This window comes from Plectropomus leopardus, chromosome 2, assembly GCF_026936395.1.
Source record: "Plectropomus leopardus strain MGB_pleo_1.0 chromosome 2, ASM2693639v1, whole genome shotgun sequence".
NCBI classification, from domain to species: Eukaryota; Metazoa; Chordata; class Actinopteri; order Perciformes; family Serranidae; genus Plectropomus; species Plectropomus leopardus.
This window is the reverse complement of record NC_142177.1, coordinates 19,009,966-19,035,687: the sequence shown is the minus strand read 5'-3', so window position 1 is coordinate 19,035,687 and position 25,722 is coordinate 19,009,966. Positions and strand designations below refer to the sequence as shown.

At 39.3% G+C, this 25,722-nt stretch overlaps 1 protein-coding gene across 1 annotated transcript in view; it reads right to left on the bottom strand.

Moving 5' to 3' along the window:
- The window catches only part of c1ql4b (complement C1q like 4b), a 67,215-nt gene that overhangs the window by 38,650 nt on the left and 2,843 nt on the right, over positions 1–25,722 (bottom strand). The window contains exon 2 of the transcript XR_015778624.1: positions 23,620–23,827. The gene's annotated coding sequence lies outside the window, so the exon portion shown is untranslated. The remainder of the gene's footprint in view (positions 1–23,619; positions 23,828–25,722) is intronic.

Here is a 25,722-nt window from a genome sequence, read left to right as displayed (position 1 = left end):
TCTATCAACAGGCTAGTGAAATGCTGGCAGGCTGAAATTCAGCTCTGTCTTTGCTCAGTGTGAGTGAAAAGTGGCGCTGGGTACCAAAGGACCTGAATAATTCATGCTCGCTCCAGCTCCGTCCATGTGTTTTAAATACTGACTATAGACCAAGAAGCTATGAATCATTCATCAGAGGCGATTAAAGTCTGCTGTTAATTAACCCTTATCCTTTCACAGTAGTTCGGAGGGGGTCAGTGACTGGTCCCTGCCCTGACCTCTCAGACCACCTGCTCCCTCCCTCAGTCTCTCACTCCTGAATTTGTCTCCATCTCTCATGTCGTACTGTGAGGCAGCGTGCGAGTGTTCACCTTTTGAGGTACGAGGAGTTTTTCCCGCTCCGAATCATCACAAAAAAGGTAATTCTTGTGTGAGTGATGAGCACTTGCTGTATTGTTCAATATAAAAGACAGTTTGGAACATGTTTTGAGTGTACTGAGTATGTTAAATGTGTGTATGTGTGTGCGAGTGTATGTGTGTCTGTGTAATTGCCGTGACGAGACAAGATGTTGAGAACTCAGTGGTGCATGTCGTCAGAGCGCTTGAACGCTCCACGGATGGCCCACAGAGAGGAGGAATGAAGGAGAGACAGAAGGGGGTAGAAGAATGAGAGGAAGAGAGAAGGAGAGACAGACAGATAAATGAATAAACAATGTTTACTGTTTAAACAACACAGAACTTCACAGAGATATCAGAGGGAGCAGCTGCGATACTGTGTGTGATTTGTGTGCGAGGTTGTGTATGTGAGGTCAGAATAGTTTCATTATACCCAATTCAAAATATCATAGACTGGTTGATTACTATACAAGAAAGTGAAATTATACACAAAATATATAAGCTGCGACTGTGGGTGTGTGTATTTGTGTAATATGTGTGCAGATTCTGTATTTAGACTCAGATGCATTCATTGGCCTGTGAATGTGGAAAGAGCATTTCTACTTTATATTTCTTCTCCAGTTTCTAAATACATAATATTCGCCCTAGCTGGGAAACAAAAAAAAAACAGTGAAGCCAAGATTGTGACAAGATGAACTGAGACAATGAGTGAGGCAAAGGGAGAAAAAAGGTTTCTAAAATACAACAAAGTGAGTTAACTTCTTTTATCACTTATTGTTAAGGAGTTTATAGAAAGCTGACGTTGTTAACATGATGCCGGTCAAACATAAACAAGAATATACAGAGAAAAATATGAGGCTGCACTTTGGCATTGCAATATTTTAAGCTAAATGCTTAAATCACCATGCTAACATCCTCCAATATATTCTCATAGAACAGCTTGTATGATGTCCTATGAAAATGCACGCTGTCTGTACAGTTTGTATGATATCACCCGAATTAGAGCCCCACGAATTACATTACGTCCTTAACACACACACTTATGTAATGAATGTACAGTTACAGACGTTAGGTTTAAGCAATAATAGTTACTATGGTTAGGTTTAGAAAAAGAAACATAGTGAGGATGTACAATGAAACTTAGAGTACACACAGTTCTAAACACATATCTCCAGGGGAAAGTCTGGTACTTTATGACCCATCAGACCCCATCCTGCCTCCTAAAAAAAGAGCTGATTATTGATTTTAGAAAGAAGGAGGCAAAGACATACACATCTGCCTACACCAGTGGAGCTGAGGTGGAGCAAGTGAGCAGCTATAGGTTCCTTGGAATTACTATCGCTATTACTATCTTCATCATCGCACATCACCGGCCAGGTTAAAGAAGCACAGAAAAGGCTTCACTTCCTACGGAAACTTAGGAAGCGGAGACACTTGGCCATACATTGGCCATCTTTTTTTTTGTTTTTTTTTTAACAGTTAATGGTTTAGTGCAGGAGTCTTTGACGTTTCTCAAACCAAGGACCCATTATATCAAAGAGAGACAGAGAATAGACCCCCTACTATATGTATATTGTATAAGATTAAGTAACACTTGAGAGAAGATACAGAAATAGCCAGAGAATGATCTCGTTCGCACTTGCTTGTAGCTGCTAATGCAGCAGGAGCTGTGGCATGGATAGCTGCATTAGCCTCAGCCTCTGCGGTTTTGCTGGTGGTTTCTGAGGTGGACGGTGTGTCACAGTCATTTGCTTGAAAAGGTACAAGTATTTATCTCTACTAATAACATGTTGGATTCATGTTAATGTGTATTTTCAGACGTATACTTGTATCAGCCTCTGGGTTGTCCAAGTCCGAGTCTGACAGGGATATCATCTCTCCTGTTTGTATCTGATTTCAGTTGTTAACAAACTATTCCAAATAAATAACTCTGGTTTAAATAAGCAGCAAATTTAATCTGCAGTGTATTTAAATGTGGCCACTGTGAGACTAGCAGTGACAGTAACCATCTTTGAATCAATTGATTTCCAAACTGGAATAGCAGGAGGTTTTTTGTTCTTCCTATTCTGCACACGTTGTGTGAATGCAGCATTCAAGTACAGCAGTGAGTCTCTCAGGAACTGAGGACGAGCTGTGGAAGACTCTTCAGGATATAAGCCAATAGAGCGGGAGTGGCTCAAACAGTGTTAACAATTTCAGTAAGAGAACAGCGACGGCATCAAAACACACCGTCGACATATGTCCTGTCACCAGTCTTACAGATGAAACGAGTGTGTTGTTTATTTTATTCCAACTGACTATTGTAAGACGATCTTCCCTTTCCCGTCTTACCCCCTTTTTCCTCAACAGACACTCCCTTTTGCTCATTTTGCAGAGGATTCATCTTTGAAAAAGAAAGGGGGGAGTAATGTCGGAAGAGGGAGGCAGGAGGAAGATGAGGCCTCTGAGGACCCCGCTGATTTCTGTCAAGTGAGCCGCATTTTAATTCAACGTGCCAAGGCCAGTAGACTGCAGATGGACAGACACACACAAGCGTGCTCTCATATTTTCATATGCACATTCCTTCGGTCTCTCTGTACAGTGTGTCTGTCTGATACTCTGAATACAACAACAAACACTGCACCACCACCAGAGCTGTTAACCTGTAACCTGTCTAACTGTATTCACCGTAACGTCCTCTTTGCAAAGGCACACGGTAGGTAGGTTGCTGATTCTATGGACAGTATATCGCTGACAGGCCCTGGGACTGATGGAGCCTGTGTGTGTATGCGTGTGTGTGTGAGTGTGTGTGTGGCTGGTGGTGGTGGGGGAGTGACAGGCAGTGACGGTGGGTACACAGCGTAACCTTTAGAGTGGAGCCACAGGAGCATGACGGCCAGACTCCAAGGTAACAGAGAGAGAGACAGCGCGAGGTGTGCGGGGTTGTTGGGAGGAGAAGGAGAAAGTCGACAGGTAGGGGAGATAGAAACTTCAATGTATTTGTGTCATCTGCTCTTCTGTCTGTTTGCTTTGCCACGTCCCACTGCGAAACTGCCAGCAGCCATGAGGTCACATTAAAAAAAAAGTTCAACACTTGTGACACACATCTCGTCTGTGCACTAAAGATAGATTCTGATTCTTTTCGAGTCTGTCTTAATACACTGCTGGTATATGATAATAGAGTTATTGGTTGCTGTAATCATCACATACTGCATTCTGACCATGAATTGATCACTTCCTAAAGCTGAACATTAAAATGCCTTTTTACACAGAACAAGACTGTGGAATAATTGTCCCCCTTTTTCTAACTGTGAATGTGGACAGGAGGAATAATCACAATGAACTGGCTGTACAACTGAAGGCCAGTTCAACTGAACACTGGCTCGGCATGTGAGTACTGTAAAATAATTTTTTTTTAAAAAGTACCCTTTAAAGGTCCAGTGTGTAAGATATTTAGTGACATGTCTTAATGAGGACTGCAGATTTTTACCAGCTGAAACTTCTCGTCCTCTCCAAAACGAATGAACAATGTTTAAAAATGGTAAAAACACTAAATAAAGCATTTTCACGTTACAAATCAGCATTTCTCTGACATTCAGCACATCCCAGACTGGCCACTAGCCCAGCACCTGCAAATGTGTGCTCATCTTTATTCTCTGATAACTTAAGATCCAGATTTTCAGGAGGTTTTTTACATAGAGGAGAAATATAAATACGCAGGGGCCTTCAGTGTGCTGTTGTTAGCCAAAAGATAGTATATTCCCCCAAAACCACACATTTTGTGAGTGAAACAATCTGTTACCTTCTGAACTTTAGAGTTGTTAGAAGATGTACTTTTGAACTTAAGAGAGAGCCATGCTAGCCTTTTTCTACTGCTTTCTCCATAGCTTTAAGCATGCTAGAACCTGTTTGCATGTAATAAGTAGTTAAAATTAGCATATATGAGTGTCAAAGAAAGTTTGCCCACTCGTACGCATCAGTGTGATCTAATCTACCCTGTTAAAGACTGTAAGTGTTAAAGATCTGAGTGAAGTTCTCCTATTCCACCATGACTTAATTACTCAGAGACTTAATCATTCCTCTTGTCCGGCAGCACTGATGCTAATTAGTTTCTCTGTACGCAGCCCGCACACACGTACTTTTCAGGCACACTCTCTCTACATATGTGATGACATGGTGCCTATTTACACTTTACACACGCTCACGTGCACGCACTGACACGGCCGAGTGTCTCCCTGCAACATGTTTCTCATTAGGATCTCTGCCCCGTCAATCGAGGCTTGGTGAATAATTTATAGATATTGGAGAGAAGATAGTTGGCAGAGGATGTGTGCGTCCAGCCCAAAGTCCCTGGTGTGAGTTTTTGAGCTTTCTCAAGTCACAGGGGTCTTTCTGACAATACTGTCCGCTGTGCAGCTAAGATCTCCTGTTCATTCACACTGACAGGCCACACACACACACACACACACACACACACACACACACACACAGAGTGTACACATAATGAGACACAGACTAAGTCACACACGAAATAAATAGACATCTACATCTCTATAACGACCCTGTTTTTTATATATATATTTTTTATATACAACTATTTCTTCTGCTAAAGACCTTTTGAGAAAAACAGAATTGCGAAACTGCTGCTTGGATTTTGTTATGTTTTTCTTTTCAATGAAACAAGTCTTTTTTTCAAACATGGTTTATGTTACATATTAATACAATGAATACAGTGCTCATGGATAAGGACAAAAACAGTACCAAGGGAAATTGCTGGGGAATTGTAGTTTAGTTCAAGAGAGATACGACCACAGGACATGACAAAGCCATAAAAAAAAAAATGGCAGAACGTAATGAATTAATAATATTATGAAAAGGATTCTCTGTCCAAATGTTTGGAAATAATGGCCTAACAGAGCATTATGTTAAAAGGTACATTATAACAAGCTCCACCGTCAACTTCTTAGCTGTTATCAGAAACTTTTGCGTCTGCTCTCTAGTGCCATCTATTGGCTGTATTTATGCTAGGGCTGCAAATAATGATTATTTTGATAATCGATTAATCAGTCGATTATTTTTTCAATGAATAGATGAATCGGATTTAAAAATAATATAAATAGAAATAATAATTAAATACGTTTTTTGCTCCCATCACTTTGTTCAAAAGCAAATCATTATTGATAATATTAAATTATAAATAATAACTAAAAAATCAAAAATGAAACAATTCAACAACTAAATGTTTACAGCTTTTACAACATACTGTTACGTTTCCCTACTTTAAAACTGAACATGTGGTTTTTTGCAGAGACTTTCGCTTTTGTTTTAGATGCTGCGTCAAAACCGTCTTACTCGCGTGCCATGCTGTGTCACTTCTGCTGACACACTTCCACGCATAACGTGAAGTGCTCCCAAACTTTTGAAGTTTGGTATGAAATGTCCTCTCTGCTTCCGCCATGCCTCTTCAAAGCACCGGCTTCTCCTGTCTGCATGTGACGTAAACAGTCCCGCGACACAGCGAGTGACGTAATAATCGCGCGAGACAACAAATTGATTTGAATTGCATTTGTTGCCAACACATTTAGTATTCAATTATAATCAGTTTTATTGATTCGTTGTTGCAGCCCTAATTTATGCCATCAAAAAGGACGCATATGTATATGAGGACAGTTACATTTACGTTTAATTAAGGAATACCAGTGAGATCTGCCTTCAGGCTGGCATGCATAAAGACGCACATTACACATGCACACATACAAATGTTCAAACACATTTATATACAATACAGACTTATATGCACCTACACACACACACACACACACACACACACACACACACACACACACACACACACACACACACACACACACACACACACACAGCTTGGACCCAGGCCTGTGACTATGACAAGCCCTGCTGTCTGCCTCAGTCCTCTCCCAGGCTTTGGGCGAGGATGGGGAGGAATGCTAAAGAAACCGGGAGAAGCCAAGCATACAGTTCCACTGTGGGGGTGGAGGGAGGTGCAGGCTTGAAGTGAGGGAGGAGGGGGGTGGATGCTGCTCGCCACACCACACAGCTCTCTTTCTCTCTTTCCCCTTCCTCTCCTAGCATCCTCTCAGTCTGCAGAGACCCCATGTGTGTCAGCCAAGCAGCGGAGCATCCCTTCTGTCTATTTTACCTATTTTTGTTGTTCCTCCTGCTGTCTCTTTCTCATCCCCATTTTACCATTTTTCTCCTTTATGTTTTTTATACTTTCTGTTTTATTTGATCATTTCTAAGCATTTCTTGTTAAGGGTGGTGTAGAAAAAGACCTTAAGAGAAAGGAAAAATTAATGTCCACAGTTGGCAGTGCTTGGAGATAGGAGGGGGCAGAAATGGAGAACAAAGTGGTGAAGGGTGTGGCAGACTCCAGGGAATTGAAAGTACAGTGTGTTTTGTGCATGTGTTTACCACCCCCTGTCCTCTAAGAAATAGTGATAAACTATAATTAAAAACTATTATTGATTTGCTTGTTATTGTTTTAAGAGTAACGTAAAGAAAGAACAAAATTGTAAAGAAAGAAAGAAAGAAAGAAAAAATGGTCAAAGAGAAGCAGCTCCTGTCACTGTGTGTGTGCGTGTGTGTGTGTGTGTGCGTGTGTGTGTGTGTGTGTGTGTGTGTGTGTGTGTGGACTTGTTTCCTGCTAAACTTCTCCACAGCAGGTGTCAGCTGAAGAAGAAGGCTTGGAGGCGGAGACATGGAGGAAGAAGGCAATTACTGTTGTGGAGCGTTTTGTTTTGTTTGTGGAAGAAGCATTGTTTGGCCTGCTGCTAATGAGGCCCAGCGAGCTTGATAATAATGAATTGGAGAAAAAGGTAACACAGGGACTGTGCGTGCATGCGTGTGTGCGTGCATGCGTGCGTGTGTTTGGTGGCAATGGTTGGTGGGATCATCTCACCAGAGAGTGCTGACATTCTCTCTGATAGGCCCCCAGGCTGAATGTGGTATCACTGCACTGTTTGATATTGATCCGGCCGCACACACCGCACACATACACACACATACACACACACACTTTTCTTAGAATTTCCTTTTTTCTGGCTCAACCTCGCAGCTTTTTTTTAAGAATCTACGTCCATGTCACTGTGCTCGGATCTACCTTTTATTGACTAACTTGGAAGGAGCTGTATACAACATATAAGTATATCTATGATTCCTGAAATGATTCTGCAAAGCACGGATATGTTATGTTTATATTTTATTTGTATCATATCAACGTTTCTAAAGCGATGACTATGGCATCAAAAGCAGGTATTTTAAGCCAAAACAAGATCTTTCCCAACCTCAATCAAGTGGCTTTTGTGGCTAAACAAAACCACAAGTTAACCACAGAGTTGTTGAAGCAGACACGTGTAGTTTTAACATATCCATATAATGTATAGATGTTACATATCCACGATTTGCAAAAATGTACAATGCCAATATTTATGAGGTGAAAGCACTATGTAAACCTTTTTAAAAGGTGCATATAAATAAAATTATTATCTAAGTTATAGGGAAGCATGGATTTTGGACATAAATGCACCTTTATTGATTAGTAATTAACTGACCTATCAAAATGTATAAAATGTGAAAAAAGTGAAATTGTCTGAATACTTTTCAAAATTCATGTACATTGTCTATATCCCCATGCAGATGGTATTAACAGGGGGAGGTGGTGAACAAAATATTCACCTGTAATTTAACTTTAACTTTTTTTTTTTTTTTACCATTTCAGGATATGGCCTGCAATAGACATGGACATTTCACAGGACAAACCAAATGAGAAAGCCGAAAGACTGCGTGAAGTAAATTTGAGTCAAAAATAATACTCGGTCTCCATCTCCTCAATCGGGGCTAAGCGGGGCATCAGTTGTGACTGTAACTATTTCTGGAGCAGGGGCAAAAAAATTACCCATTTCAGACAAGAAAAAAAAATCCCTATGCCCAGACAGTATGAGAATTAACCCCCTTGGTTACTCACTCTGGTTTCCTTGGCTACACACATGTTGATCAGTTCATGTGAAGCACCTTCTCTTCTCCTAATTGATCGTTGCTGTTTGTCTGAAAGCCTACTTTTGTCTCTAGAATTACATTTTCTGTAAATTGTGACAGTGCTTTTTCTCACACTGTTTTACCTTTACCTTTGACAGCTGAACTAATTTGACTCTTTTTGCATTTTTCTAAAGAGCTATTTCTATTTTTATGTCTGACACTGAGTGCAGGCACAGTTCATTATGGCTATATGAACCTGACACTAGCTTTCAGGAATGAAGACTGAAGAAAAGAAATTAAGAACTGCTCTAATGAATTTAATTGAAGTAAGGAAGATCTAAGACAATGTCTGAAATCAAAAGACAAATATTGACTTTATCTTTGTCATTGTGACCACGTTAGCATGCTGAAGTTAGCCTGCTGAAGTTAGCCTGTAACTCAAACCGCTCACAGTCTTGTTATTTTTCCTCACTAAGTTTTGTGATGATGTTTACTCCTGTCTCCTGGCTGCCATGTACCAAACTTTTTGTTAAAATCAATACTTAAATGTCTTTTTTTCTTTTTTAAACCTTTTTCTAAGTGACCTCTAATTTGTCCTTGTTTTTGCAGCCTTCCTCCTCATAGCAGTGTTGTTTGTCAGCTCTGGGTTTGGTGACGAGCAGAGGGATTTGGGCTGGATCTGATATGAGAGATGACCACCGTGATAACAACACTCATTGCTACACACTCACCTGTGCTATATTGAATCTAACTGTCACCTCTGCCTGTGTGGCTCGATGTGTGTGTGTGTACATGTGTGTGTTTTGGCTGGAAGGGTGTGTCTATGTTGAGTGCAAGGGGGGGAATTATTACTGCCCTCACTTTGGTGTCCAAAGGAAGCCCCTTAGATTCCTCTAGACTAACACCTCCCTGAGGAGAGAGGATCAGACAGTCTGTGAGAGGAATGAATCGTGTGTGTGTGTGTGTGTGTGTGTGTGTGTGTGTGTGTGTGTGTGTGTGTGTGTGGGTGCGTGACCAGCAGCTATGTTGGAGGGTTTGGTTAGCATGGACCAAAGACCACTGACAGCTTGGCTTCCTCTTGTCCTCTCCTACATTTCCTCACTTCTCTTTCTACATTTCCTCGCCTCTCTCTTTGCACTCCAGCTCCTCTTTGTCGCTCTCCATTTTCATCCTGAATACGGCCCTAACGCTTCATTTCTCCTTTGAGTCTTTCAGTGTACCGTCCAACTGTTAATAGCCTCTGTCAACACCAGCGGTCTTTTCTCAGACTGTTTGCTTTTTTCCCCTCCTTACCCTTATAAAGGTGAATACTTTCAGCATCCTGCTTTTGTCTATGTAGCTGTCTGTTTTTGACACTTTCTCCCGCTGCTTTATAAACCCTCTCTCCTCTCTTGTCTCTCTTCTTTTCGCCTCCACTGAGACGGTGACCAAAATATACAGTCTTATGTAAAAAAACAAAACAAAAAAACAGCACACTTGTACACCTCCCTCCAGCCATTTAGCTTTTCTCTTCTCTCATGTCTCCTTTCATTTCTCTCCATTTCTTTTACTCATTTATATCTGCTGGCAAGAGCGGGGACGTGATGTGCATTCTCTTCCTAACTTATTACTTAATGTATTTGTCTCTTTATTATCTTCCTCCCCTTCTCCATCTTCTATCCATCCCACTAATGGACAGACATATATTTTAGAGACCTTTAAATCTGAGTTTTCTTATGCCATGCTTCTGAGTCATGCGTCTGCATTCGTACATATCTGAAGCTGTGACTGTCTGCTGTGGTCTCTTATAAAACATGTAGTAACCCGAATGGCTTCTTAATGTCTCTCTCTCTCTCCGTCTCTTTGTGTGATTCTCCATCTCTCTCTCCCCCTGACCAGCCTGTCCCTCTGGGGTGGGGCAGAGGTGAGCCCAGTGGACCAAGACAGACCTTGTCTATTTCCATCCCCCTCTCACCCGGTCCCTCTCTGACGACACGCCTGACGACGGCCCCCTGGTACCATGACTGACCCCTTCAGTCAGCTCTCATCAGCCGGATTGGCAGCTGTCAATCAACTGTCTGGGCTGCGTTGTGACAGGATGAAGCATTGATAGACAGTCGCTATGTTTGTGCGTGTGCTTGTGTGTTTGCACTCGCCACTAATACACTTCTATAATATCAGAGCTGTTCAAAGTTAATTACTTATTTATTTATTTGTTTTGATTTTTTTTTTTTTTTGCAAGGAGGATAATGGGGGCTTTCAGGGATTCAGCCTTTTTAGCATTTCTGTTAAAAAAATCAAAATATTCATTATTTGGATTGCTTGCATGTGTGTAAATGTGATATAAAATATCTATTCAGCTGAATTAGTTGTGTTTGATTAACATCCAAATGACTCAGAAGTCATTAAAGTCCATCAGGTGAGATTCGGCTCAGGCGCTGCATTTATTTAAACATGCCTCCTGTGTTGTGTTATCAAGTAAGACAAACATTTCCAGACATTTGAATGTTTTGTAGCCAGTGGCAAAAGAGAAAAGCAGCAAGGATTTCTCAGCTCGCCTGTCTTTGTTGTGTGGGAGCAGACACATCCATTGTTTATGGGCATTATTATTCTCCATTGCCACCAAACCGCTAATGACATGGCATTCAGATCAAACCCCTCTATTTATGGCAGTCAGGTTGGAACTTGAGCCATGTTCTGCAACTGTGTGGACGAATTAATGGTTGAACTGTGTGACACTATTGTATAAGGCAGGAAGAAAAAAAATCCCTTATCCCTTCCTTATTACAGTATTTCTCTATGAAAGTATCACAGCTTACAAACATGTAGATGACTTAAGATTTAGCGTTAAAACTACACTTGACATGAGCAATATGTTCTATAAATAACAGTGTAAAAGAGGCCCTTTACAGTAGTTAAATGCATGAAGAAGTATCAATACCACAATATTAAAACTAGAGCCGGAAGAAGGATTTAGATCTTTGATTTCAGTAAAAGAAGTAATACTTTATATAGTAGTAACACTATGTATTCACCACTAATAATAGAGTAAAAATACTCTGTTACAAGTAAAATTGCATCAAATCTTCACTTAAGTAAAAGTACAAACCTATTGGCATTAAAATATACTTAAAGTACCAAAATTTTAAGTATGTATTATGCAGAATGCCCCATATCTGTATTATCCACACATTATGTTATTTGATTTGAATTATTGATGCAGTATTCATCATTTTAATGATATAGCTGGAAAAGGTGAAGCTCATTTGAATTATTTATATTTTGCTGCATTGCTTAATCTACAATAATATATCAGAATGTATTATTTGTTTAAAAAATTGTATAAATTATCTAAATGCAAAGTAATTAGTAACTAAAGCTGTCAGATAAATTAAGTGGAGTAAAAAGTACAATATTTACCTCTGAAATTTGAGTAAAAGTATTAAGTATAATAAAACGAACCTGGTTATATTACACCCCGATTTAAAACTCCATATTGATTCCATAAAAATTAAAAGTCCAACTTTAAAATTTTCCCTTACTTACAGCTTTCTAATATTCTGAACATGTACTCAAAAGTATCAAAAGCAAAGTACTCATATTGTAAAATGGGCCCCATCATAGCATTATCATTATCATAAATATATTTAAAATATATTATTAATGATTAAAATGACAGCAGCATTCTCCTGTCAAGATAAAGCTAAAACTGATCATATTTTTGTTTTATAAAATTATTTATCTGAAAATTAACTAATAATGACTGTTATATTAATGTTGTAAAATGTAATAAAAAGTACAATATTTCCCTTTGAAATGCACTGAAGTAGAGGTATCTTAAAATAAACATACTCAAGTGAAGTACTCAAGAACTATAATTAAATGTATTTGAGAAAATGTACTCGTTTCATTCCACTGCTGGTAAAAAAAAAAAGGCCATTATCCTGCCTTAAACCTGATTTTTAATCTAAAAACAAAAAGAAAAAAAATCCTAATATTTTAACTCTTATGCTTCAATGAACTCTATGTGGTAGCTACTTATATAGCAAATTACATCCAATTTGACCTTGTCTTTGCCCCTCACCATGCATCACATAGCAGAGGACTGAAGAAAGAAATTAAGAACTGCTCTAATGAATTTAATTGAAGTAAAGAAGATCTAAGACAATGTTTGTATTACGAGTATGCTGCATGTGTTACTGACACACAGCTGTCACCCTCAAGCTATTGTCCTCACATGCCAAAACCTGCAGCTTTAAGGAAGCCGTCAAAGTTATAGACGCAAACACGTAATGAGAAAGTTCCCAGTTTGATTTCCTGGATCATGTGGAAAAATTAAAATAGGAAAATGATGGCCTTCCCCCTCTTGACAGCTACTGTGGGGATGCACTTTAACCGAAACACCAAAACGAAGCAGCAGAAACACAATGTTCAACCTGGGAACCACACTGGTGTGAATAAATGTGAGGGAAATTGTAGGAGTGGCTTAACAGTCAGTTTAGTCTTAAAATTTGCACAAATAATAGAACATATCTGAAATCTGAATTCTTAGATTAAAAAAATATATATTAAAAAATGATTTCAATATTGTCATGTAGGGTTGCTGTTTTCTCAAAAAGAAAAAACAAAAAAAAAACAAAAAATAATAAAAACTGGTGAATCACCCACTCGGCTGGCTTAACAATTCATCATTATGTGTAATGAAAATCTTATAATCCGAAGGCAGTACAATTAAGACTGTGATTTATATGACTGCAAATTAACATATCAATAAGCCTTATAGGAAATGTCTCATTAATTAGTCATCCCTTAATTGGCCCTGAATGCCATTAGCGCGTTGTGTGTGTTAACCATGCGTTCATTAATAACATTACTGTGCGACCCGGATCTGCATGACCAAGCTAAGATTAGTTTAACTGTTGTTGCCTCTTCAGCTGTTGCACGCCGCTGTTTGTGTGTGTGTTTGGCTGTTACAGTGCGAGTGTGAGAGAGAATGATATGACACCCATGCCCATGCTGATGTTGGTTCTGCTTTGATCAATGGTGCCTGGCATTGGGAGGGGGTGGCGGCTGGAGGTGAGCTGAGGGGTAAGGGGGGTCCGAACCTCCCACTGGTGCTGATGAAGACGAATGAGCTAACAAGACATGACGGAATTGCTTTTGCAAAGAGGGGGGCTGGATGGTGTGTCGTGATATTGTGTTGAGGGCGGCTAAAGGGGCAGGTTGATTTATTGTTCGAGCAGCAGAAAGCCACCGTTTTACCTCCCCTCCCTCCCTCCCTACTTATTCACAGAGACCCTTCGGTCTTTAATTACAGCCCCCAGCCTACTCCATTCTCTCATCCATGTCCTTATTAAAAGAGTCATACCACACATCATACATCCAGGCTGGCAGAGGACAACAGTATATATGAGACAACGCCTGAGGAGGGGGGCGAGGATCGGAGCCCAAAATGTCACATCCATGTTGATTTTGCATTCCATTACCACCTTATGGTCAGGGAAAAACAGGGAAAAAAGACAGAAATTGCAGAAGAGTAATGAAGCCAAGGAACTGAAGGTCAAACGAAGACCTAGAAAAAAAACATGAAACAGGGAATAGATGAAATCCAGGAGAGGAGGAAAATGGGGCGATTAAGATATGTACATAATGGGAAAGGGGGATAGGGGGATGACAAATGAAGAAATAGAGCAATCCTCAGAGAGAGGAGGAGGGGTAAAGACATGTTAAATGGTTTGGGAGGCCTGTGAGTAAGGTGGAGCACGGCGGTCCAACCTGATGAATTCATAAAAGGCCTTTGGAGGAAACGAGGAGGAAAGCTAAACAATAAGAAAATGCAAAATTTCAGCTGGAAAAAGGGAAAAGTTGGAGCATAATCGGTGAGAAAAAGCTGCACCAGCAGCACTTATAGCATTGCTGGCCAATTAAAGATTATTCTGTTTGTTGTAAAATGAATATGAATAATCTAATTATATCGCACAAGACTCCCCTGCACCAGTAAGTGGACAAATAGCTGAGCAGGTCTACATTAGTGATTCTCTGCAGCGAAAAGGCGAGAGAGGGGGAGAGGTAAGGCACCCCACACAATTAATCACTGCATTGCCATTCGCTCTCTGAAATATCAGCCTATTAAAACATTCATTGAGATGATTAAACTGCAATAAAATCTAACAAAATTTGCACTGACACTTTCAGTGCTTGATTTATTACGGCCAAGGCTTTGCATGTGCTTCTCCATCCCCCGATAAACAGAGACGGGAAAGATCAGATGCTGCTGCCACCTGCTGGCTGACAGCGAGCTGATGGGAGCTCAGTCTGACTCGGTAATAAAGATTCTGATTTCTCTTTAGCAACAGTTTTAATTCCATGAAAGCAATGCCAAGTCAGTACAAACTTGATTTGAAACCAAGCACTTTTTGTTCTTGTAATTTTAATATATATTTGATATTTTGAATCAAGATCTACAGCCAAAAATTGATTTCATGACTGTAATTCAGATTCTAATGACACAATGTCATTTTATGTTGTAGTCTGTAGGTATTATTATTAATAGTTGAAAGAAAATGAGACATTTTGGCTTTGTAATATAGTTCATCACAAAGAGAACCAACAAATCACTATTATTTTCATTATGGATTTGGCCAGCAATAGGGTTCACAATAAAAAAAGAATTTATTCACACTGGTATTTTTTATTATTATTATTTTTACTTTGAATGTAAATAAAGTGTAGTTTGTTTGTATAAAAAAAAGTACCAGGGGAGAATCGCCTGGACCCTCTGACAAAGGTCCAGGCTAATTATAATGTATTAATTATTGATGTTTGTTTATTAACTGGCCCCTGGCCTCCTGTCATTTTGTAAAAGTGGCCTCTGGGAAAAGCAAGTTGAGTGTCCGTGTACTAGACTGAATGTGGGCACAAGGGTGCAGTATGATAATTCTGTCACAGTGAGATTTTATTTTTTTATTTATTTTTTTTTTAAGAGAGCAAGACTAAGTTTCAACTATCCTCTAGAGCTACAGTATGTGACTCTACCATGCTGCAGTATGTGGAAAAAAAACATGAATAAACAGTAAAGGAACTTGGAGCACTCCTTGAATAAGGCAGGCCGAATCAGTATGGCTCATTTGTAGGTGTGAAATTTCAGAAGAAATCAGTTATAATAAAGTCATAAAACCATCTAGTCTTCTGATTACAGTTGTGTGAGAGTGCAAGTGCATGTGTGAGGAGGACAGATAAGGAATGATGGGGATAGATAGAGAAAGAAAGAAAGAAAGAAAGAAAGAAAGAAAGGTCTCAATGTAATGTTAAACATGCAGCTTCATGTTTCTAAATGTCACAGCGGTTTCTTTATGCAAATTTGAATTACACGCACCCATTTGTAAACCATTTTTGCAATCATTGAGAGCTGTATTGCTGTAAGTGATTATCCTACATCATTCTCTTTCACACAGCAGGATGTTATTACTGTATGTTACACATAAGTGGAGATAGCGAGGGCTCAGACTGTAACAACATCCAGTCCACATTTCACTGCATTAGCTGAAATGGAAGTGTTTTGTGTTGAACTGGTGTTGTATTGATCCGTATGGTTTATTACAGGCTGTGCGAGTGTTACTTGATACTGTCTGGGAAGACAGGACGGGGGGATTACCTGGAAATTGTGCTATTGATCGGGGTTTGCCTCCAGAGAGGGCTGCACGTCGCTCAACCCACCGGGGGCGCACAGTATTGGAAAGATGCTGCACAAACAAACTGAGACGTGTGTTTATGACACGCTGCCCTTTGTCCAGGTGATGGATCTGCTTTCGAGGTCATTGTGCTGGTGGGAAAGTGTGGTGTTAAAGGAGAGTCATGACATGAGCTGATGACTCACATCAATATTATATTATGTCATTTAAAGCCTTTTTAACTTTAATGATGCTGGTGCTTGGTTAGGTGTAAGCAGTGGAAGCACATTTGTAAATACTCTGTACTTGTGCACATTCAAGGTACTTTTACTTGAAGTATTTTAATTTAATCCAATTTTATTCCTTTACTCCACTACGTCTCAGAGGCAAATATACTTTTTACTGCAATGCGTTTCTCTGACAAATTTAGTTACTTCTCCTGTTTCAGTTTTTCTTACCCTCCCTGTACAGTGAAAATCACATATCTCCCAAAATTGTAATTTTGAAGTTAATTTAGTTATTTTTATTTAAAGGAGCAGTGTGTATGATTGAGGGAGAATAAATGGCAAGGTGAGGATTGCAGATTGCAACCAGCTGAAATTGTTGTCAATTGGAATTCCCTCAGTGTTTGTTGTTTAGGAAGTTTTCACCAGGAGCCAAATTATCTGCAGTCTCTCCCTCTCAAAACAAATGAACCTGCACATTTGCACCAGTAAAAACGCTTAATAAAGCAGTTCCACAGTAGAAATAAGCATTTCTTTGTATGTCGGTGCCAGGTCATTAGCCTGGCTCAAATTTGTCTCAGAGTACTAAAGATTTGACTGCACAGTTTCTACTTTTCATACTTTGAATAGCTACATTTTGCTGATAATGCTTATACATTTTATTTAAATTTGGTATGAAGGACTTTTACTTATAGTGGAGTATTTTTACAGTGTGGCAGTGTTAACCTTGTCATTGATTTGGAACCTGTCCAGGGTGAAGCCTACCATGCCTCTCGCCTAATGTCAGCTGGGATCGGCTCTGTAAAGGACAGGCGGTTACAGATAATGGATGGTTGAGTGGTGTTAGTCCTTTTATTTAGGTAAAGGATCTGAGTACTTCTTCCACTACTGGGTGTATCTGCTCTTACACTTTTTTCTCTGAGGACCAAATTGAAATTTAGACTTGGTAAGTAATGACGTGTTGGCCAATTCTCACCTTTTCAAAGGGCAGTTTGGGGGTTCAGATTTGGTGATAGTTATGACACTGTTAGTCATGGCATTGTAATGGCACAGGTCCAAGTTTAGATAATAGTTACTTTTTTATAGAGAACAATGCGCAAACATATCTTAGCCCTAGATTTAAAATAATGAAAATTAGTCAACCAATTATTTAATCAAGTGAACAAAATAAAAAAGGAAAAACATTACAGGATTAGGAAGGCATTAGCGGTTGCAATTTCCGAGCAGGTTAAAATTAGAAAAGAGGTCCAGAATCTGACGAGAGCCCTAACACCCAATAACTGCCATCTTTTAACAGGTTAAGATTATTAAAAAAGGTCTATGATCAGGTTGGAATAAAAGAGCTTTTACAAGCAACTATTATGCTCTCAAAAATGGTTAAAAAAAAAAGAGATCTCTGGGCACGTTAAGAGTGAAAGAGCTCCAACAGGCAACTACTGCAATCTCCAAACAGGTTAAGACTGGGGAAGAGGTGCGAGGTCATATTATGGTAGAGGAGCTAACAATCAATTATTTCCAACTCCAAACAGGTCAAGGTAGGAAAAAGAGATCTAAACATTATATAACCCTATTACCATTTTACTTTATTTGTGGCTCAGTGCCTAATATGCCTTATTGATATGATATTGTCATTTAAACAGACAGGATGCAGAGTGCCGATCCATTTTTCTCCTTACTCTGCCATTGCGTTCCAGTCCATGTCATGTCACTCACATGTCTCATAAAAATTAGATATTTGTACAGGTCTGTAGATTTATTTCCTTTATGTAGATGGTACCTATGTTGACACATTCAGGTCACTGGTTAAGATAAGGGCCTCAGGCATTAAGTCAATGGGGTCCTCACAAATAGATATACGGTAAGCGTGTGTACCTGGCATGCATGAAGTGTGTGTGTGTGTGTGTGTGTGTGTGTGTGTGTGTGTGTGTGTGTGTGTGTGTGTGTGTGTGTGTGTGTGTGGTCACATTGTCAGGCTGCCTGTGCTTCAGTATTGTAATCTCAGTCTTCTCTGGTATGAATCACTCTAGTGTGTCAGCCACATTGCTACATAGCTGACTGTCTGAGTGGCCGCAGTGTCACTCAGCAGTGATTTAAATAACACTGACCCTGTATTACCTCGCACTACCGTTACATGTAAACTGTCACGTATAACATATGTGGAGACGACAGATTAGATTAGATAGACTGATGAAGTTTTTTTTTCAACTTAAATTTGACACTTGAGTCCTGTGAGACAAAACTGTAGTAAAGGGCATCACAGATGAATGAACACTGCTGAGTGCTAAAGGAATACTTCACCTCCCAAGTGACCGTTACTGTATGAGTATCATGTGTCATTGTGTCACTTTGCTGAATTAACCATTTCTACAAACAAAATCACATAAATCCAAAACATACACAAACTAACTGAAGCAGTGGTCGATCAATATCTTCCATGTTCAGCAAGGTAAATTACTGTTTTTAATCAATGGAGTCTAGTTTTGATGAGCACAGAAATAGGTTTTTTCACTTTTAGTTTACTTCCCTGTTGGAAAGGACTGAGCATACAACTGTATAAGTAAGATGTGGTTTATACTGTACGAGAGTGGACAGTTTATAAGCTTATGCTTTGATATGGCTTTGCTGTTCTTAAACATGGTCACTTTTTACGGCAATTCATCAAGAATTTATTCCATTTTAGGTTTCTGCGTTCACTGTGGAGGCAGCGGACCGATAATAACCGATGACGAAATGGCCATTTGGGAGGGATATTCCCTAAATATGTCAAACTAATATGAGAATGATACAAAGACAAACACTTATTAGATGTAATTGGTGTTAATAACAAATAGAACCATTAATGAATGAATATAAAGCTATCTATATTCTTGTACTATAGATACATTTATAGTATACATAATAATATAACAAAGTATATTATATCATCTATCTGCAATTTATACAATGTACACACACTAAAGGCTACCATAGTGTAGTAGAGAAAAATATAAAAGCACAATGGCAATATATCATTGCTACTTAATGTAATAAGTAAAACAATGGAAAATAAAATAGTGTTTAATACGTTACTATGTCTTATAATACTAATCCCATCACAATAATAACACTGACGATGTGTAATTTTGGATAAGGGCAGGTGTGTTTTTGTTACATTGTGCCAAATTAATGATCCTGTTAATTTGTCAACACACCAGCCATCATACTGTACACTGCAGCACTAAAAATATGTGACAGGAGATTAAAAATGTCACAGGCTACACTCTATTGTGTCTACTACTCACTCTATTGGGAAGTGTGTCAACGACACCACGATCATCAGCCGTATTACAAACAACGATGAGTTCATACTTGAACCTACTGCTCAACGTCAGTAAAACTAAGGAGCTTATTGTTGATTTTAGAAAGAAGGAGGCATAGACACACACCCCTGTCTACATCAGTGGAGCTGAGGTGGAGCAGGTGAACAGCTGTAGGTTCCTTGGAATCACTATCACTGAGAGCCTGTCTTGGTCATCATCAGCACCCAGGTTAAAAAAGCACAGAGAAGGCTCTACTTCCTACGGAAACTTAGGAAGGCTAAATCCCAGAGCAAGATCCTGGTTAACTTCTACAGAGGAGCGACAGAAAGCACACCGACTAGAAACATCACTAACTGGCATGGATCATGCACGGCCCAGGACAGGAAGGCTCTACAGTGGGTGATTAAAACCGCCCAGAACATCACTGGTTCCCATCTACAGAGCACCAGTGACCTCAGTGAAGTGAGGTGTCTGCACAGAGCCTAAAGGGTACTGAAAGACAGCAGTGAGACTCCGCAACTCCTCCTTCGACGCCAAAAAGATGTAGCAGGATTTAGGGTCAGCTTTAATTTCAGTTCTTCTTAAACCACATGTAAGAAAAATTACAATAAATCTACCTTGTACCTTGTAATATTACACAATAGTGTGTTGTGTTATTTGTGTCACACCCCTCAGCACTATTGCCCTGTGATTTACAGACCCTGGTGGATTGTATCCAGTTACCCGCCATGCTTTAGCGATGCACAATAAAATAGAGATATCAAAGCTATTAATACAGATCAGATGCAGAATGGTTGCTACAGAGGAGAGATGTGGTACCCGGGCGTCCTCGCAGCCCAGTGGATCCTCTCTGTCACACTGCTGGCCTGCCTGCTTCTCTGGCTCAGAAAGAAAAGTAAAGGTACAAATTCAGTGTAGATATCTGCTTGTTTGTTTGTGACGGGTCATTTCAGTCTGTGCCCTTATTATATTTGAATGTAATCCTGCCTAAAGTCCACAAAATGCATTTACCAGAACATTTCTTGTGGAAACTTTTACTGAACCATGTCATTTTTTCTGAACTGTCATATTCTGTATATTTGCCACTTCATAAATACACAAGTATAACACTTTTCACAAGTTCAGTTATTGGGATGACTGTGCAGTTTAACAGTAATGGCGGTAAAAAGAGGGAGGGGTTCCTGAGTGTTTTATAGATAGCAGCAGTGTGTCTGCATTCAGACATCTTGTATCTATTTTGAGACAACTCCAGTAAGCTGCCTGCAACTGACATGCCTCCCACTCTCACTGTTGTCCCATTGATTCTTTTTCTTTAGTCTTTAATCCATTTATACAGTCATACTATCAATGACTGACCACATTCTGCTGTAATTTAACACTGTTCATGTTGAGCTTTTCCTATAATATGCACTGATATACTTATTTAAGAGACAGAAAATAAAGTCAACATTTCAGCATTGCTCATAGTTAAATTAAATCAGCTTCATTTGCATTAACTGAACACTTTAATAATCAGAAAACTCTCCACACACACACACACACACACAGGTCCACATTGAGGTGTAATACTGCTGTATCAAATTTCTCATCTGATTCATAATTCCAGACATGAATAGCGGACTAACACAATATAATGTGTCTGCTGGTGGAAGGGGAGTAAATTAAGAAGTGTCTGACAGTCGTGTCATGAGGGTTGAATTTTTCTTCATATAGACATTACTCACACTAAGAAATTACAAACAAGTACAAAATAGTCATGTGAATTATAAGCTTTGTGAGTGGGAGCAATCCATTTACCATAAAATACCCAGAGGCCTTGCTTGTGTGCAACCAATTTCACCTTCTAGTTACAAATACATTAATCTTTATTGAACTGGACGTATGTGACCTGCTGGATCTAGAGAGGATGATTTATTTTAGAAAGTTTTGCAAAACATGTTTTTGTGGTTTATCCCCAGTCCGCATCCCTACATAACCGGCCTTTCAGCTGTAGCTCACATAAAGACACAATAAGGCTAGTGGGAGTAAAGTAGCCTGCAATGCACACATAGGGGATGTTACATGGTGATCACAAATGCTTGAAATGAGAGAAAACAAAGAGGAATAATGCTTTTGAGCATGCTGTGTTTTGTAGAACAGGTCTATCATGTGGGTGAGCTGCTACCTTGTGCTGTGCAGTGCCTTACGGAGAGGTTGTCTATAATAAACGCTGTTGTATCAGATGCAAAGCACAGTCCAAACAGAACAGTTGCGTGTGGATTACATTCTGGGTAATGTGTTACGGTTCTCCCTCCTCAGGGCGTGATGACCTCTCAGCATCTGAATGTGAAAGCAAGATGACCTCAAGCTCTGATCCACCGGGGGATGCTGGTAGGCTGGACTGCAGTGAAAGGACTATCACTAACAGCTGCAAAATGCAGTGTCACTAATACAGCAGTGGTAGAGACAGATCTAAAACTCAGTTTTAGAGACCACCAGGACTACAACTAACTTGATTGATTTGATGTATGGTCAAAAAAACAATAAAAGATACTGGACCAGTTCTAGGTTTGGATAGAGTCGGGCTAACAGCGTAAAAACAGACCACAGACCAAATACTTAAAATGCAGAAGCCGACACTTAGCTGAACATGCCGTGGTAAAACACAGCATACAACATTAAATCAACAAATGAATTATCCTGCATGTACCAAAACAAAGGTAATATCACAAAAGGTAAATAAAACGGACTTTTCCCTCTTTTAGGCTCTTAAAGCCACGTGAGAGATAATTAAGTGTAGACCAGTCAAGTCCAAACTCCTGCCTGGGGGCCAATTGTAGCCCGCAGACCAATTTTAAATGGCCCTTGGCTTATCTCTCAAAATGTTCTATATGAATAACAAAATATTGGCTAATGAAGCAAAATTACTTCTTATTCACCTCACAATGGCAGGACTATCACACAGTTTGTAGACATGCACTAATTAGAAACCACGCAGACAGAACTTATGCGCTCTCAAAAACAGATGTTACACACACAAATGAACTGTTACCAGCAGACATAGCCTGCTCCAGCATCTGATCTGTTTTTTTAAACACACTAACTACTCTATTATGAAGGATATAAAGGGTACAGTAGATATATACATGATCTGATCATGATAAATGATCAAATATGCTCTCAGTGCTTCCACAATGCTTGTCAGTTTCGTCTAAACAGAGAGGAGGGAGACGTGCAGACACAGAGACAGACAAGCACACTGAGACGCACATACACACACTCACAGACACATACACACAGCCAGAGACACAGAAGCAAGCAGGGACAGAGAGACAAGGACAGACTTTGCTGTGTGATTAGAAAGGAGCAGAGAAGGAGAATCACTGCTGGCCATCGCGGTTAACTGTGGTCCTGGTGTGAATGGCTAGGAGACTGCTTGCAGGCAGCTGCATGACAAATAACCTATCGGGGTGCTTCTGAGTCCAGTGTGAATCAGGGGCCAAATAGGAAACATGGCCACCACAAAAAAGCTTAAAGTCAAGAGCAGCAGCTGCCCCTTTCAGGGGAGGTGAAAATTTGAATTCTTTTTCACTTAAAGCTGAAACAGTTGTGTTTGTATGTTTTCAAAAAAGTTTGGACACTTCTGGTTTAGTCTGTCCATCCTGGAGGGACGGTCCCTTAAAACTGGTTAACCGCTGTTATTTTAGGTTAGAGCAGTTTTTAAGTAACTATCTTAACTTAGGTTTACAGTTTGTCTTTTACATTTACATTGTTAGTCTATTTATTTGAGTTTACTCTTTTTCTCTCTTTCACAGGTAAGAGAACAATAAATACAAATCCAAACTTAAATTATGTGAAACAGTATATACCATATCATAACACTGACAACTATGAAGGAATACAGTAAACAACATATAACACTTAAAATCCAGTTCAAGTCATTTTCAAACGTTCGACTTCAGTCCCAGCTATTCTTTCAAACTCATTTCAAATTCAATGCAAGAATCCAGTTCTGTTTCCAGGTCGCTTCAGTTAAAAAATAAAGTAGTGTATCAAAATCACTTTAGCTTAGAGGAAATAAAAAAGGTTCAACACTCTTACCGTCTGCCAGCGAGTTTACCAACAGTCCATCTGTGAGCAGCGGATCCTCTCACCGGCACGATGAAGAAGGATCTGTACAAACGTGGTCCGTGGGTTTTGCTCACCATGTTGTTTTCCGCTGTGTGTGTTTGTCGTCCCGCACACACACCATGGAAAGATCTTCACTCTGAGTCCAAACTCCAAACCGATACATCAAAAAAGACCTGACCTGTACGACAGGTCATAAAGAAAATAAATTACTTTTCCATTTAAATCATCTTAATCATCATTTCCCAGATGCACAATAATTTTTTTTTGCTACTGACAAAATGAACACGTACAAAAAAAAACAAACAAAAAAAAGTATTTTTCTTATTTTGCACAATGAATGAATATTACATACACTATCTACTGGTCGGCCATCACCATAAGAGTATGCATAATATGACTTGAGACTTGATCATCACTAAAATTACATGGGATATATCAATATCTCTGTGTTATTGGCAAAATGAGCCGTTATATATCAGCATATAGGATATCAGCAAAAAAATACATACATGTTGTGCATCCCCAATAAAATTAAAAGATCGCTAACAGAAAAATGAATGTAAATATAAAATAATGACATGAATTGTATCACTCAAAAGTAATTTAAGATAACTTTATAAATGCGCCTCTGACTGACGTTACAGAACGCCGTGTAAGCTGCAAAATAAATTAATAAAACAAGTGCAGTTGGCAAACAAAAACATTGTTTTCTATCTAGTTATATTCAACAAAGTTTCCAAACATTTTCATGGACACAATTCCCAAACTTTTTCATTACTTTTAAAGAAATCATAAGAAAAGTTTTTTTTTTTCTTTGCCCACTTTTTGGCATTTTTCAAACATTTCAAACTCTATTCAAAAATAATTTCAAGTAGCCTTCAAACAGGAAGGGAGAGACAAACCCAGAAAGAAAATAATGAAACGTACATAATCACATCACACGCGGAGGCAAATTAAAGCTACAGAAAATTAGTTTGCTGTTGTGCTGCATAAGGTGGGATGTCATCCAGGAAAGATAGCTGTAGCAATTGCACTACACAATAAAATTCCACGTCTTTTCCAACATTTAGAATTATCTTTATTTATCCCATGTCTTTTCCAGGCATGGAAAAAAAGTGATTGTGAAATTTCTTGACTTTTCATGTATTTTCGTGACCGTGGGAATCTTGATTTAATGTCCTTCTTATCATATTACCTGTCGCTGTATCAGCTAAAACTGTGTGAACGCCTGCTCTGAAGAATGCGTAAAGTATGCGCATTCTCGCCGCACATTCACACAGCTTATGTTCGCGGGGGGGGGGGCGTGTGCATGCTGTTTGCGCGCACACATTACTTATGAATCAGGCCCCTGGTGTTTCAAATGTAACAAAGCTCAGTAACCCCCCCCTTACAAATGTACATTTACACAAGGCCTCTTAATAAACCGACGGTATTATGTGCTGAGTTTGTGGTGTTATTTCCTTTTGCACACAGTTACATGCTCTTTGCTAGCGTTCAGTCACTCAGGTGTAAACATTACAGGCAAAGTGAGCAAAGTTTCAATTAAAGGAGTTCAAACTCACCAGAACCGTCGTGGTTCGTTAAGTGAAGGTCCTCATGAATCACCGACCAGGAAAAATGGTTTTAGAGGTTCTATATCAAGTTTTTATTCGCTAATTTCTGTGCTACTCCCCTGCCTTTGGCTCCGAGCTAAAGCTAAGATAGCACACAGGTAACGAGGTGCACCGCGGCTCTTAAAGGGGAAGCGTCACTACCATTTTTTGTAGGCAGACTTTTAATTGTTCCCATTAAAGGGCTATTATGGTGCGTTTTTTTTTTTAAACCGACCATAAACCCTGCGAAACCTTGATCTTTATCTCTTTTCTCGCACTAGTCTTTTTAAGGTCATTTCCTTGCTTGGTTTTGTTTTTACTTTTCTTCCAGTCATTTTCATGCTACTTACTTACTCAATTTGTTTGCAAAGTTTTGGGTAATGTCTTTTTGAGTTGCTTGTTGCCTTCTCTCCAATTTTTGAAAAAAAAAAAATCAAAAAAGAAATCAAAACAAATGTTCTGTTTTTTTGAGGGTTAATCA